Raw genomic sequence first — 16,588 nt, forward strand, 5'->3', positions numbered from 1 at the left:
TGAGAAACTGTCATCTGCTGATAATCAGGTTAATGGTGAAAATCTCTCAGCCAAAGCCAATAGATGGCACAATTTTAGGACTATAGACATCGTTGTATTTTTCCCATTCTTTCTCGGTTACTGAAGTAGTGCCTGTATGCATGTGTTAATATACATCAGTGAACAAATTAATCCAAACAAGCCAAATTTTCGTCATGTTTTTGGTGTTGGTTTGGTTTTTGTTTCAGTTCACAATAATTTTGGTTTTAGGTCACTATTTTGTGTGAGTGCTGCATGTTTCAACTGTCTCTATAATGTTGATTAATGGTGTTGTGCATTTTAATAGTGTAAACAAGTTAACATTTGTAGTGTTTTCATTTTGTATAGCTGTAAAATGGATATATCTCTAAGAATGCATTGAAAAATATGTAATCTTCTCAGCACATCATGACTCAAAGACAAATTGCCAGTGAGTGTGGTATTGGTTTGGGTATGGTTGATGTGATTTTAAAGATGTTTAGGGAAGGTACCTTTTCTTTTGACATAAAAATAATGTGGTGAAAGATGAAAACTTACTCAAAATCGGTTATCAGTTAGGAAAAGCAAAATGAATCCAAGATTGTCTGCTGGATTCATTTAAATAAATACTTAAATAAAGACTTGGCAGCTAGTGGGATTAATGTTTCTGACATGACAGTCCATCAAAGATTGTTGGAATCAGGGAGGACTGCCTGCAGACCAAAAAAGAAAGAACTGTTGATGAAGGCTATGCAGAAAAAAAGGCTCCAGTGGGCAAAATTGTACAACAAAGATTGATTTATTGAGAAGTGGAAGAAGTTCATATTCTCAGATGAGAGCATTTCATTATCCAAGGAGCACTAATACCCTATTCGTAAATTAGCAGCTTAGAAGACTTCTCCTGCCCACCTTCAACAAGCTCCTGAACACAAGCTAAAAGATGTTCTGTGGTTGTTTTACAAATGACGGTCCAGAATTACTTGTGCTTGTTGATGGTATGATGAAAAGTGACCAATACATAAAATGTTTGAGGAAAGAGTAGTCCTATAGATCCAGAAAAACAAAGACCTCATCTTCTAAAGGGATCTTATTCCATGCCACACTCAAAAAAAAAAGTGGAAGAGTTCCTCAAAAATCACAACATTCAATTACTTCAGTGCCTGGTAACTCTTCTGACATTAGCCCAATAGGAAATTTGTGGGCATAATGAAAAAAGAGACTTAGAAAATTAAATTATGATACAAAGGATAACTTAATACAATCCATTATAAAAATATGATTTCAAGATGCACAAATAAGAAAAAATGTGTTCTATGTTGGTAGAGTCCATGCCTAAGTGAATTAATGAACTTATTAGTAACAGAGGAGCACATATAACTTATTAGGTAAAGCTGGAGTTTAATTTTTGTTCTTATTTCCTTCCAAATTAAAATTTTTCTTTAAAATGTGTGTTCGGATTAATTTTTTCACTGCTGGAAGTGTATTATTCCCATGAAGATGCTAATTTAACTTTGGCAAAATATCATCATCATCATCAAATTCCTGTACCCTCAAGAGTGTACAGGATAGTACTACATGAAAAAATTAATTAATTACTAACTTCCTATCTACAATTTTCCTCCAAATCAGTCTGTTACTTGTCAAGACTCCAACATTATCAGATCTTATATTTCTATCATCTAAGACACATTGTACCCTATCAATCCACCTATATCTCGGTGTTCCTCTGGGTCGTTTTCCTGCCAACCTGGCAGAGAAACTTGTTTTGCTAATCTTTCCTCGCCCATTATGTTTAAGTGACCATACCACCTGAGATTAGCTCTGCTAACGCATTCCTGGATGCCAACAATGTCAAGTTCTTTCCTAATATCCTCATTTTTAATATGATATTGCCATTGATGCCATCTGTTCACACCTCTAATCTTTCTCAGGACTCTCATATCTGCAGTCTCTAGTCTTTGGTCAAGTGTTTTACTTCTGACCCAGCTCTCAGATCCATAAGTTAAAACTGGTTTGAACACTGTCTTGTATACAGCTAATTTAGTGTTCCAACTAATTTCTCTCTTATTCCATATGAATTCATTCAATTGACTTCCTACCATACCATACCAGCTTTGTTGATTCTGTTGTCTATTTCCATATTTAATTTACCATCTTCACTAAAAATCGTGCCTAAGTAGCTGAAATGTTTTACTTCACAATACAGTTAATCTTTTCAATGATTCTGTCTATTTTCATTGTCTTTGTCTTTTTATTGCTGACCTTCATACTATATCTATTACAACAGTTATTCAATTTAGTCAGGGAATCTTGCAAATTTGTAGCGGATTTATTCAGAAGTAAAACATCGTTCATATAAAGCAAAGAGCTGACATTAACATCTCCAATTCTGATATCATGTTTAATACCACTTTCCTTCATACTGTGATCCATATAGATAATGAATAACAGAGGGGATAATGTACATCCTTGTGTCACACCAGATTTAACATTAAACCATCTTCCTGTACTTCCTTCAATTCTAACTGCTGACTTCCAACTCAAATAAGGACAAAGTATTGCTTGATATAACCCATTGACACCATATAACTGTAGCGTATTGAATAGCTTCTCTCTTGGCACCTTGTCATATGCCTTTTCCAAATCGACAAAACTTAAATACAGATCTTTGTTATATTCCCATGCTTTCTCGACTATTTGTCGTAAAGCGTCTTTCCATTTTATTCCATAAAGAGTCTTTCAAATGGAATCAGCCTCAGCCCTAAGAAATTCTCCAAACCTCAACAAATTTGGTTGTATGCGACTGCCCCAAATTTGGGAGGCCTACATCAGCAGAACTTCAGCCCAATGGCCAAGAACACCTACTTAGCCCGCTAGAGGGCACCATCAGGACTGTTAGGAGAACAATAGCTTCATCTCTTCATTCCCAGTTTCTGTGTTGTAGTGCCTACGTGCACGTAACTTTTTTTTTTTGTAAGTTCCTTTAGAAGATGGCAACGTGACGTTGCCGAAATATCGGAAAATATTTATTAAAGTTTAATTTAATTTATATCCCTAACTACGTTGTTCAATTCCTTAAGGGTTTTAATAATGTACAACTCTCTGTCTCCACTACTACACAGAGCCTCTACTACTAATCACCTACATCAATGCCATCTACTGCCCACAAACACCACCATCGCTAGTATTTTTTGTCTGTAAATTGTGTATGTTCTGAAGGGTCGATTTGTCTGTATGTGGAATGAGAAACCCAAGTTTCCAGGAGAAAATACTCTGCTACCTTCGTATGAGATCGACTAACTCACCTTCAATTGAAAAAGTCTATATAAAGATTCCTCCCGTCATGACGAGAATCGAACTTAGGCCTTTTCTAATCGAAGGGTGCAACATACTGTCGTTCTTCCATTTGCGCTATGGAAGCACTTAACATATTAACATATCATATTAACAAACACAAGAAACATTAAGAAAACAAAATATACAACTCTCCTTCTCCACCACTTAATTCACCAACTACAGTGAACTGCAATTACCATCATCATCATCATCTAGAGCAGTACCATCTAATACTAATTTCCACCACTAGTATTTTCACAGATAATCACAAACATCCATGCCCACAGTAGGATTTGAATCTGCAGCCTTTTTTCGCTGGAGAGCAGATACATTAGCCAAATAGGCCAGCAATAAAAATGTGAAACGCTTCACAATTTTGCTTGTCATCCTTGCATGGGGGCCATGCTAATCTTCTCTGTATCATTCCAATTTTAGTATATGTACTGCCTTTACGTGTGACAAGGTATAAATCGTCTTTGAGTGGAACATCGGTGAATAGAGAGTGGAAACATCAAAACTAGCCATTATTTCAATGTTTTGAAGGAGTGTGAGGTTATTTTTTCCTTACTGGACTTAAAGTGGTTGAATTTCTGTATCTGTGAAGAGTTGTTGCCAGTATATTGGGAGAGCACTTTGGCTAAATGTTCAGCTCATTTATATGTGGGTAAATCAGTGCTTTTCACAATTACACATAGCAGTGGGTTAAGGATTGCATGGTTTTAGTTTATTTTTAATTTTCACAGGTCAGGAGATAACCTTCTCCCAGTATACTGGCAACAGCTCTATCAAAAGCCCTATCGAAAGCTTTGAAATGTCAAGTGCAATGGCACACATTTCTCCAAACCAGAGGTGTAGAATGTAGGAGATTTCCTGTGGATCTAGATTGGTGAAATCTATACTCATGGTCACTAATTAGATTGCAGTTCTCCAAGTGTTGAAGAAGTTGACTGTTGATAACCTTCTCCATTACTCTGGACAAAATTGAGATGAGAGCAGGCTGGATAGCTTGATGGTAGACATTTATCACCTTTTTTGGAACTAGCTGTATGTGGGCTTGCTTCCATGCTGTAGGGTGGATGCCAGCTGAATATTTGGTGTATAGATGATAAAGGTTTGGTGTATAGATGATAAAGAACAGGTGTTAGTTCAGAAGCACATCTCTTGAGCACAATAGATGGGATTACATCAGGACTTGGATGCCTTTGTGGTATCCAATTTACTCAAGATTCTTCTGTCTTTTTGGCAGAAGGTCAAGATCACCGGAGGCATGAGATAAGAAGAAGGTAATTTGCTATGGTTATCTATGGAAGAGAAGAATGAAGCCAAGATGTCAACCTTGTTTTTAAGTAATGATACAATGTTACTGTTAGGGTGGGATAGAGAAGATGGCACAGATGGACAAAAGTTGCACATATCAGCTTTGGTGAGGGACCAGAAGGTGCAACTGCCAGTGGCACAAGCAGCAAATTTTCTACATTTAACCTTGTTGAAGTTGGACTTTGCCTTTTTAAAAGTGGTTGTACAAGGGTTACAGGCAACTATATAGGCTGTGAAGGAAGCTAGCATTTTGGTTTCAAGCCACTTGTAATAAGCATTTGCTTTTCTTCGACTGCCCTGGCATTTCTTCAAGTTTAGATAGGGGGTAGAAAATTTGAAGAGAGTGAGAATGAAAGCTCGCTTTCCAACATGGATTATTTCTGTAACATGATCACAATGGGAATCTGTATCTGAAGAATGAAAATAATAGCATGACCATAGAAAGTATAAGTAAAAGTCACATAAGTTCTCCCACTTTGCATTATTGTAATGCCAGAGTACATGAGTTTGTGAGTTGCTTAAGGAAAGCCATTCTGATATTCCTTTGGCAAGGAATATTAGAATGCACATAGGCATAAGAATCCCTTATGGTAGAAGGACAGCTAGATGGGATGTGGTTGATATAGCAAAAATTTGTTCAGGGTTGGATGACAAGGTGATGATGCATGTCATTTAAGTGATTGTTGTTCACAGATATTAGTAAGTGAATATTATTATTATTATTATTATTATTATTATTATTATTATTCAGGCCTCCAAGGAGTCAAAAGACTCATCGAGGGAGGTCCTTACTAAGACATAAAGTCTGTCAAGACTCATCGAGGGGAGGTCCCCCCTGAGAAACACAAAGTCTATCATACCACTCTTTAAACTCACTGACCGTTCTCGCTCCCATTCCCTCAGCCGATCCTCATAACCCAAATTGTACAGTCCTGAAATCATCTTTGTCATCCATCTTTGTATCCTTTCCACAGTTAATTTATCCCCTTCAAATCCTGGGGACCAAATCTGAGAACAATAGTCTAAGTGTGGTCTGATCAGAGACTTATACAATGGAATGATAACCAACTTATCTCTGCAGGTCAGTGTCCTTCTCATAATAGCAGCAATCCTCTGTGTTACCTTCACCACCTTTCCAATATCAACAAGTTGTGTATGGGGTGCAATATCCAGGAAAAGGAAAGTCACTAGTGGAGTGCCTCAGGGGTCTGTTTCAGGGCCATTACTATTTAACTTATATATTAATGATATTGGTGAAGATTTGGATGGAGATATTCAGTTGTTTGCAGATGATGCAAAGTTGGGACGAACCATAAAGAGTAGTGAAGACGTTGTGGCCTTGCAAGAAGACTTGAATAAATTGAGTGATTGGGCACGGAAATGGGGATGTGAGTTCAATGTTGCAAAATGTAAGGTTTTAAAATTTGGAAAACAAAGATGGGATGCAGAATTTATGCTTGGTGAGAATATATTGTTGGAAGTAGAGGAAATAAGAGATCTGGGGGTGATAGTGGATAAGGATCTAAAATTTAGGGGACACATTGCCAAAATTGTGAAGACAACACAAAGACTTCTGGGAATGATGCGGAGGACACTGACATGTAGAAGTAGGGAGATACTTGTTCCAATGTATAAGGCTTTGATTAGGCCACACTTGGACTATTGTGCCCAGATTTGGTCTCCGGGTTTTCAGAAGGATGAAGAGATGTTGGAAAGGGTCCAAAGGCGAATGACTAAGGTAGTTTCTGACCTCTGGAATGTTGAGTATGAGGAAAGATTGAAAAGATGTAATTTGCAGAGTCTAGTGGAGAGAAGGAAGAGGGGAGATATGATAGAGACCTACAAGTTGGTAAGGGGTTGTTATAGGATCAATGGTGGAGAAGTTCTACAGAGAATAGTGGGAGATCAGGGGAGAACCAGAGGTCATCCCTGGAAACTGTATAAGGAGGGTGTGAGTAAGGGAGTGAGAGGCAGGTTTTTTTCGTGCAGAGTTGTGAGTGATTGGAATGCCTTGCCTGAGAGCGTGGTGTCTGCAAGTAGTTTGAATGTGTTTAAGACACGGTATGATGAGATGTGTGTGTAAGATAAAAGGACCTCCTAGATGAGTCTTTGACTCCATGAGGTCTTGTTTTAATAATAATAATAATAATAATAATAATAATAATAATAATAATATGTCCCCTAAACTTCAGGTTTCTATCAATCATTAACCCCAGATCTCTTGTCTCCCCTACTTCCTCCAGTATAACTCCTCCCATAGAGTATGCAGCATCCCATCGATGTTTCCCAAACCTCAAGACCTTACATTTTGCTGCATTAAACTGAGACCCCCATTCATTTGCTCATCTATCTAGCTTATTTAAACCCTCTTGCACGGCTACCACATCTGCACTATTACTAATAATCCTTCCCAGCTTCGCATCATCCACAAACAACTGAATATCCCCCTGCAATCCACTGGCTATGTCATTGATATAAAGGTTAAACAATATAGGTCCTAGTACTGAGCCCTGTGGGACCCCACTTGTAACTCTCTGCCTCCTGGAAACTGCTCCACCATACACAACTCTCTGATACCTATCAGACAGCCAATCCTGAATCCAGTTGACCAATCTGACATCCAGACCCATGTGCTGCAACTTAAATATCAGCTTATCATGTGGCACCCTGTCAAATGCCTTCGCCAAGTCTAAGAAAATTGCAGTATATGCCTTTCCCTCATCTAATGTTCTTGTAACTTTATTATAAAAGGCTAGCATATTGCTAAAACAAGAGTGTCCTTTCACAAATTCATGTTGATTCTCGCAGATAACATTACCCTCATCTGCACAATGCTGTATATGGTCCCTCAGTACTTTCTCTAAGATCTTAACAACTACTGATGACACACAGGCTGGCCTATAATTAGACACTTCCAGTCTGTTACCACCCTTATGCAATGGTACTATCTTACCTTCCTTCCATTCCCTGGGCACCTTTGCCAAAGCCAGACTTTCAGTGAAAAGCCACGTTAAAGGTACTGTCATTTCCCTAGCACATTCTCTGAAAACTCGTGGCGAAATACCATCCAGTCCCACAGCTTTACTGACATCCAGAGTACTCAGTATCTGAAACACACTCTCCTCCTGTACCTCCAGACCTCGAACCAGTCCTATCCCTCTAGCATTAAAACTCACTCCTCTAGGATGAAATACTCCAATAAAGTGTTCATTGAACAATTCCACTATGTCCTCTGCATCAGTCACTCTATTCCCATTTTTATCCCACAATATCATTCTTCCACAGTCATTTCTCCTCCTACTGGCCACATAGCTAAAAAATTCCCTAGGATTTTCTTTGGATCTTAGGGCCAGTCTCCTCTCATATTCCAGTTTCGCTTTCCTTACCACACTAGTCACTCTTCTGGCCTGTGTCTTATATTCCTCATGCATCTCTTCACCTGTCTCCTTATATCTCTTCCATAGCCTCTTTTTCGCATGCAATTCCTGTTTTTTTTTTATATTGTTTGTCATCCACTTTACTCCAAATTGCGTCCTCTTCTTCACTCGTGGTATACAACTTACCATTGCTGATAACAAATATTCTTTCACAATTTCCCACACACTTGTGATATCCCGGCCTTCCAATTCCTCCCTCCATGAAACTTTCCGAAGTTGACGTCTAAGACTATTATAATCACCTGCCTTATAATTCCACATAAGTTCCCGTCTCTTTGATACTCCTGCATGTCTATTCATTTTCCAAGTCAACACCATATGGTAACTCTCTCCAACTGGTGGGAGAGACGTCAACTCAGTTATTATCAACATGGAAGACTTTTTTTGAGTTTAAGTTTTGTATTGGAATTTTGGAGTGAGCTTTAATTTTTTTAGTTTTATCTTGAAAACATAGTACTTATTCAGGCTTAGTTTCATATTTAATGTTTCCAAAAGTGAAGAGAAAAAAAAAGAAAGGAAACCTGCAGTGAATAAAAAAGACTCTTGAAGTTGCCCATCCAGTCTCCAAACCATAATATGCTTTCAGTAGTGCCCACTGCATATCAAAATTACATACTCTCCCTGCAGGCATGACCTGACAGTGTAAATTTCATCAAGATTATGTGCCCTCAGGAATCCTTCTAAAAATGCATTACCATTTGGTTAATTCTTGCACACTGGATTTCAGCACTATGTTTGGCAAATCCTGCATGGATATTGCTCACAATGCATGTAGAAGGTTGTGGGGTGACAGAAACTTGACCCCTGTACTAGGAACTAAACATGGCAACAACCCCTTTAGGTCCCCAATAAGCGAGCTGGTGGTATTTCACTAGGCGATGAAAGTCGTTTACCACCTAGGTCTAGTTAGCATTTGCTTTATCTAGGAAGGTATTCTATTGCAATGGAAATACGGCAATCCCTCGATTAGTGCGCCTAATGCGTTCTTTAAAACAGGTGCATTAATCGAAATATAATAATCTATGGGAAAATGTATAATTTGTTCCTCAGATTTCTTTATTGACCCTTAATTTTTTTTATAAAAGAATTAAGGTGTATATCTCAGGGCCTAGTTAAAGGAAAACCATGAAGCTGAAAGACAATAAAACATATTCAGAATAAACTGTTCAAATTAAACATATTTGGTCATTTGAAAGTTAAGCATAAAAAACTTGTTGTTTAATACTGACCATATACAAATATTTTTACATCTTTGCCTACCAGTTTTGCTAGCAAACTGTCTAGCTTTTTCGAGGTGGTGACGGAAAAGTATAAAAAATACTAGTAAATGCAAATTGAAAGGAACATTAAAAACATTGTAAACACTCTAGTAGCTAACGTTGCAGATTCGTGTGACAGAGACCGAGTGGATTTATTATTCTTAATCATTATCACGCATGTCTGATGTCTATAATCGTCATGCACTTAGATGACGATTATAGACGATGTCTATAATCGTCATCTAAGTGCATGCCATAAATCATTGCCATATTTAGATGACGATTATAGACGATGTCTATAATCGTCATCTAAATATGGCATGGAGCTGTTTTGCCACTTTATCGTGTGGTTAGACGTACAGAAATGATGTGCTAAGCTGGAAGAAATACTTTTGTTGTGGTTTACATTACCAACGTGCTCTCTCTGTCTGATCTCCACACTCCGTGAAGTTTGTCCGATGTAGGCGTAAACCACTATGTGATGTCTAGAGGAAAGAGGTCTTGAATGATGTTTATTACCTCTTCTAATGGTACATTGGTGAAGAGGGACACAATATCCAGACTGGCTAGTATGTCTGTTGGTTCAATCTTAATGACTTGGAGTTTATTTACAAAATGCTGACCTTGATATAGGATTCTGTTGATCTTCTTTTATTATTATTATTATTATTACCCCAAGACCTCATGGAGTCAAAGACTCATCTGGGAGGTCCTTTTATCACACACACATCTCATCATACTGAGCCTTAAACACACTCAAACTCCTTGCAGACACTACACTCTCAGGCAAGGCATTCCAATCATTCACAACTCTGCACGAAAAAAACCTGCCTCTCACTCCCCTACTCACACCCTCTTTACACAGTTTCAAGGGATGACCTCTGGTTCTCCCCTGATCTCCCACTATTCTCTGTAGAACTTCTCCACCATTGATCTTATAACAACCCCTTACCAACTTGTAGGTCTCTATCATATCTCCCCTCTTCCTCCTTTCCACCAGACTCTGCAAATTACATCTTCTCAATCTTTCCTCCTACTCAACATTCCAGAGGTCAGAAACTACCTTAGTCAGTCGCCTTTGGACCCTTTCCAACATCTCTTCATCCTTCTGAAAACCCGGTGACCAAATCTGGGCACAATAGCCATGTGTGCCCTAATCAAAGCCTTATACAACAGAACAAGAATCTCCCTACTTCTACACGTCAGTGTCCTCTGCATCATTCCCAGAAGCCTTTGTGTTGTCTTCACAATTTTGACAATGTGTCCCCTAAATTTTAGATCCTTATCCACTATCACCCCCCAAATCTCTTATTTCCTCTACCTCCAACAATATATTCTCACCAAGCATAAATTCTGCATCCCATCTTTGTTTTACAAATTTTAAAACCTTACATTTTGCAACATTGAACTTTTGTTATTTAATTTTGTTATTTAATAAGTTTACAAGATGCTTAGCCAAAAGGTATGTTGGGGATGATCTCCCATCAACGATTGGACGGAGAGGTATATCCTTTTTATGTATTTTAGGTGTCCCATATAGTCTGGGAGTAATGGTGAGGATTTTATTCTTTTCTTCACCTCTTCTGGCCAAATGTTGCAATTACGGATTAGTTGGTTTGTTTCATTGTGATTTTTTGTGGTTGGATCTTTGTCTAGATTCTTATAGGTAGAGTTGTCTGATAGTAATATGTTTAACTTACCATAATAATCTTTAGAATTAAGGATGACTGTTGAATTTTCCTCATCAGCCTTGGTAATGATGATAGCTTTGTTTTTCTTTAAGTTAAGGATTGGCTTTCTATCATAAGGAAACATGGTGAGAATAGATTGTTTAGCTTAGGCTAGGCTTATGATACTTTTGAATCTAAAAGTGTTGGTTGCAATTTGCAGTAGTGGATATAGGCCTTTTTCAATTCCACACATAAAATCCATTTTAGGAATGTGCTTGGTGTAATTGCAAAGTTAAAGCCTTTTTTTGAAAATGTCGGATTCATTTTTTGTTAGACTATGATTTGACAAATTGAAAATCACTTTGTCGTCCAGGAGGTTGTTCTGTGTTCGATATTTTTTCTTGTAAAGTTCATTGAAATTCTTAATTTGTTTTTCTTTATAAAGTGTGAAAGTTTTTTCATAACTGCATTGTATCATTTGATCTATTTGGTTCCATATGGTATATTCTAAATTGTTGGAAATTTCATCAAAGAACCTACGGCAATTAATATCGCTTTGATTACGTTCGTACCTTGTCTTCTGAATCCTTTCCCTTATAAATGCCAATGAAATGTGTAGATAGATTTTTTTAGCTGATATAGAGTTTATATGACCTTTGACTATGAGGAACTTTGGGATGATGGAAAATTCTCTGCAACATTTAAGGAACGTTAGGTGGTTTAGAAGTTTGGCCTTTCTGCATTTTTCCTCTTTCCATGCACCGAACTTTGTGTTTCATTAAACTGTTCAAATTAAACATATTTGATCGTTTGAAAGTTAAGCATAAAAAAACTTATTGTTTAATACTGTCCATATACAAATATTTTAACATTCTTTGCCTACCAGTTTCACTAGCAAACTGTCGAACTTTTTCAAGGCGTTGACGGAAAAGTATAAAAAATAATAGTAAATGCAAATTGAAAGGAACATTAGAAACGTTGTAAACACTCTAGTAGCTAAGGTTGCATGTTCACGTGACAGAGACTGAGTGGACTTATTGTTCTTAATCATTATCACGCATGCGTGTTTGTTGCAAATGCATAATGTGATTACCAGCTAGCTGTAGTTCAGAGGGATTTAGAGAGAGAGAGACTGAGGTTTTTCCATGAACTGTTAAGAATAGTATAAACACTGCCACCTGTCTAATTTCTTCAAGGTTAATAACACCATATACCAACAATTAAAAGGCCTAGCAATGGGAAGGCTGCTATCACTATCTTGTGCAGACCTTTTCATGGAAAAACTTGAAAAAAGAAATTCTCTCAACAATCTTCCCTAGACATCTATATGGTGGAGATAGGTTGATGATATTTTCATTATATGGCAAGATAGCTTAGAAAACCTAAAATCGTTTGTGAATAAAATCAACTCAATATATAACAAGATAAAATTCAGTCTGGAAGTTGAAATCAACAACCATCTGCATTTTCTAGACATCTTGATAAAAAGACAATCAAATAGTGTCAATTTATCTATTTACAAAAAGCCGACAGACACTGGAAGATACCTTCATTATACTTCTATCCATCGCAAGACACACAAACTAAGCATTATCCATATGTTGATAAATAGAGCACGTAAGTTTATATCAGAAGAGGAGGATACACAGCCTGAAATCTCACTAATACCCAAAACATTATCACAAAATGGATAACCTCCGAACATCATCAAAAAATATCTATACAGAGATAACCCCAGACAAGAATAACCAAACTCCTAGCAGATTTCTACTGTAGTGATTCCCTTCATCAAGTCAATTTCTTATCAAATAGCCAGAATACTAAAAGCCCACAACATCAGAGTGATCTTCAAACCAACTACCAGCATCAAACATTTTTTAGCATCACCAAAAGACAAGGTTCCATTCTACAAATATCCAGGATTATATTACTTTCCTTGCTTCTATGGTCTCGCCTACATCGGACAAACTTCAAGGAGTTTGGAGATCAGACAGAGAGAGCACGTTGGTGATGTAAACCACAACAAAAGTATTTCTTCTGGCTTACCGCATCATTTCTGTACGTCTAACCACACGATAGAGTGGCAAAATAGCTCCATGCCATATTTAGATGACCATTATAGACATTGTTTATTCAAGGAAGCCACAGTAGTCTTAAAAACTGGCAGAATCCTCAACAGAAACCAGGGTGCTATTCTTAACAGTTCATGGAAAAACCACATCCTCTCTCTAAATCCCTCTGAACTACAGCTAGCTAGTAATCACATTATGCATTTTCTAGCTAGCTAGTAATCACAGCTAGCTAGTAATCACAGCTAGCTAGTAATCACAACAAACACGCATACGTGATAATGATTAAGAACAATAAGTCCACTCAGTCTCTGTCACGTGAATGTGCAACGTTAGCTACTAGAGTGTTTACAATGTTTTTAATGTTCCTTTCTATTTGCATTTATTAGTATTTTTTATACTTTTCTGTCAATGCCTTGAAAAAGCTAGACAGTTTGCTAGCGAAACTGGTAGGCAAAGATGTTAAAATATTCGTATATGGTCAGTATTAAGCAATAAGTTTTTTATGCTTAACATATTCAGAATATAAATTTATTATTCTGCTTCTTAACAAAGAATTGAGCTATCGTAGTTTGGTGGGCATTCTGTTTCTTTTTTTTTTTTCATACAAATGACAATATGAAATTAAGGTATGGCCCAATTGCCTCTTATGCAAATTTTACTGATTCTCTCTTCACCAGGGTCAGTTTCTAAGCATTGCTGCTTAAAAACTTCAATTGCACGAAAACAATTTTCAAATTGTTTCTTTGAAACCTCTTTGGGCTTGTCAGTGATTAAATTTTCTTCATATTCTTCAGGATCTTCCCACTGTGTATCTAATTTTAGCAGGTCGGAATCACTCAACTTTGCATAATTAGATTTAATTAACTTAGATTCATTTGAAAAGCCTCTATAATCGTTTGCACAATGTGGAAGAATGTGCTTCCAAACTGCTCGCATATTGCTGGAAGTAATTTCATTCCATTTTACGACTTTATAACCAGGCTGAGATTTCTCTGTTTTGGCTAGAAAAGTCTTGAAAGGCATTCACTTCCAAAAAAAGGCCAGTTTCATCAACATTAAATATTTGTTGATCACAATAGTTTCCTTCTTACACAATTTTATTCAAGATCTCTGGTTATCTCCTTATCTGCACTTGTAACTTCTCCTGTGATTAGAACATTATGTAGGCCATTTCTCTTTCTGAAATGCTCAAATTACCCAACACTAATGTGGAATCCTTCTTCTTTTCCATCATTAATTGCCCTTTCTTTCTTTCCAGGTTACAAAGAGACAATGCTTTTGATTTAATAAGGCCAGTTTTTAGCAGGATCGGTTTTTGGTTACAATCTTCTATCCATGTAAAAAGATGTCTCTCTATTTCAGTCATTATAATACTTTGATTTTGAGTGCACGCATGATAAACTTGAAGCAGCCTTACCTTTCTCTTTGTATTCGGCAGTAGATTCACCCATTTTTGTGTTCTTGTCCTATCTCTGCCCTGGACTAACCTTGTTCATTTTCTTTATTATTTCAAGTTTTTCTTCCAATGAGATTACTTTTCGAATCATTTTCACACTTCTATTTTTTGCTCGCTAATTCTTTTACTCATTATTAAAAGTTAGGAAAATAATTTAAAATAATAAAGTAAGGAAAACAATTGCATGTGATATGATAGGCAAAATGCTATGTAAAGCAGAAGCAAAATGTTATGTAAAAATGCTATGTAATGCTATGTAAAATGGATACCCTCCGAACATCATCAAAAAATATCTATACAGTGATAACCCCAGACAAGAATAACCAAACTCCCAGCACATTTCTACTGTAGTGATTCACTATGTACCAAATTTACTGCCAAATTTTGACGGTAAATTTGGAACATAGTGTATATGGAAATAGTGTAGTGTGTCATTAAAAAATAACTTTGTAAAATGTTTCAAATCGGTAACTAAATTATTTCATCCTGGTGAGTGATTTTTTAAATAGTTAGCCATAAAGAATGTATAGATCAAAAATTTTTAAAATCTGTAACATTTATTTTTAAGATGTATAATGCACAAATCTAATTTTAGAGGCTCACTAATTGAATTTGGGTATCGAAAAAAAATGACGCACTAATTGGGGGTGCATTAATCGAGGGATTGCTGTACTCAATGTCACCAGAGTCCCTTTATTGGAAACAGACCACACCACAAGAAGGTGGAGTCGATTTCACTGGGAAAGGTTGCATGTTGCAAATCACTGGCCTATAGTGACCCATTACATTTACTATCCAAGTTTGCATAAGGGTGGCTCTAAAACTGCAGTAGTTAATTACAGACCAATCACCACCTCAGGAGGAGTGGTAAAAGTATTGGAAAAGTTGGTTAAAAACAAAATTCAATAATGGGTGGATCAGGATATGATACCCTATAGAGGCCAACATGGTTTTGTTAAAGGTAGATCCTGCCTTAGCAATCTATTAACTTTTATACTAGAATGACATCTGAGTTGTACAAAGGAAATGGCTATACAGTGGCTTCTGGATTTTGCTAAGGCTTTTTAGGATACCGCATGGAACACTGTTACGCAAACTGGACCAGATGGGAACGGATACTAAATTGGTGATATGGATAGGAGAATGGCTCAGAGAGATACCAGAAGATGGTGTGTGGAGGAGCCGAGTCCAGGATGAGGCAGGTGACCGGTAGTGTGCCTCAGCTCTGTGCTTGAGCTATTGTTGTTTAATTTGTATATAAATTTGTATAGATTGTGTTTTCGCTGCCGTTTGTTTCACTACTTCAACGTGTAAAGATGGCGTCCAACAAGAAACGCACATCAGAGACACGCAGGACTTCTACACGAAAGGCTGGCTCAGCAATAGGTTTTTCACAATGGATGTGTTGTGGAAACTGCTACATGTATGCGCTGAAGAATGTGAAGGATCTATGGTCGGTCTGGCTAAATGAGAAGAACGAAATGTTGACGTATGCGAGAAGTGTCGGGATAGGCTGGAGCGTTTAGGAATGGAAGCTGACATCGGGACCATAGCGGAAGAACTTCAGCAGGTGTTCATGAAAATGAAAAATGACCTTCATCTTCTTCATGAGGAATTGGAAGTGCTCAGTAAGGAGATACTGGAAGTTAAAACTGAGTTTAGTGTGTTAAACAGAGAAATTAGGACTATAGAGATTACATTAGCTGAAGTAACTAAAACAGGATTACGTATGAGTGAGTCTTTGGTGAATGATGCAGTAATAAATAGTATGGGAGTGATTCAGAGTCAACAAAATAAAACCTCAAGAGGTCTGGAAGAAACGAGATGTCATGGGGTAAGTAAAAGAGCATTGAGTAATGAAACTGGGAGAGTCTTGCTGAATAGCATAGAAAATGATTCCATGAGTGATACTTTTGTGGACTTGAATGAAGTTAAGAGTGGTAAGATATATGGTGATTCTATGACTAAGGATATGGAGAGTGGTGTGCCTGAGGAGTGCTTGGCTTGTGGGACAATAGAAAGAGTGGCTTTAGCAATAAAGAGA

At 37.2% G+C, this 16,588-nt stretch overlaps 1 protein-coding gene and 1 pseudogene across 5 annotated transcripts in view; one reads left to right on the plus strand and one right to left on the minus strand.

Annotated features, from left to right (window-relative positions):
• Positions 1-16,588, plus strand: part of LOC150108743 (twitchin-like) — a 2,666,638-nt gene that overhangs the window by 963,674 nt on the left and 1,686,376 nt on the right. The window lies entirely within an intron of this gene.
• Positions 3,686-3,786, minus strand: LOC150108744 (U6 spliceosomal RNA; annotated as a pseudogene).

Source organism: Typopeltis vanoorti, chromosome 3 (assembly GCF_054136105.1).
Source record: "Typopeltis vanoorti isolate ZY-2024b chromosome 3, IOZ_Tvanoo_1.0, whole genome shotgun sequence".
NCBI classification, from domain to species: domain Eukaryota; kingdom Metazoa; phylum Arthropoda; class Arachnida; order Uropygi; family Thelyphonidae; genus Typopeltis; species Typopeltis vanoorti.